Source organism: Tupaia chinensis, unplaced genomic scaffold, assembly GCF_000334495.1.
Source record: "Tupaia chinensis unplaced genomic scaffold, TupChi_1.0 Scaffold143574_1, whole genome shotgun sequence".
Classification (NCBI taxonomy): domain Eukaryota; kingdom Metazoa; phylum Chordata; class Mammalia; order Scandentia; family Tupaiidae; genus Tupaia; species Tupaia belangeri.
Genome location: NW_006203419.1, coordinates 1954915 through 1955602, shown reverse-complemented (window position 1 = coordinate 1955602; position 688 = coordinate 1954915).

The following is a 688-nucleotide window of genomic DNA, read 5'->3' as shown; positions in this document are numbered from 1 at the left end:
TGTGGGAGTCCAGTGACGTTCCTCTACACCACCTGCTGGCTCAAGGAACAGTTTTCAGAAGTTGGCTAAGAAGACTTTATATGATGGCTGGCCTTAATCTGGTTGAAAGGAGGGTGAGCGTTGGCTATGAGAAAAGCACTAGAGGGCGTGGTGGCGCCCGCCCTATGGCAAAAACCTATGGAGGCTGGAGGATTGCGGCATCGAGTCCATCTCACTCTCTCTCTCTCTGTCTCTCTCGGCGAGTGCACGATTAAAAAAAAAAAAAAAAGCACTAGAAAGGCATTCTAGGTAGAAAGATAGCATAAAACCGGGGAGAGGATCGCAACCAAATACACAGGCCCAGAAAGGAAAAATAAATGCAAGAAATAGTGATTGTGGGGGACTATGGTAAATTTAGGTGCCCTCAGAGGGCAGCTACCACTTGTCAGTCCTTGGTGGCAGATTGGAGTATGAGCCCTTCTTAGATCTTCCAATATTTCAAAAGAAGCCTAGAAAATAGATTCCTGGGTCAGCTGGGTGGTCTGGTTAAGGGGGCTGGATGGTCCACCACAGTTCAAATCCATCCCTCAGCTTGAAAAACACCAGGCACTGCGCATGTGTGTCCCAAATTCTAACAGACTGACCACAAGAAGAAGGGATTGTGGCATGACCACGCCCCACTGGGGGTCCTTTCTCCCTCTCACTCTTT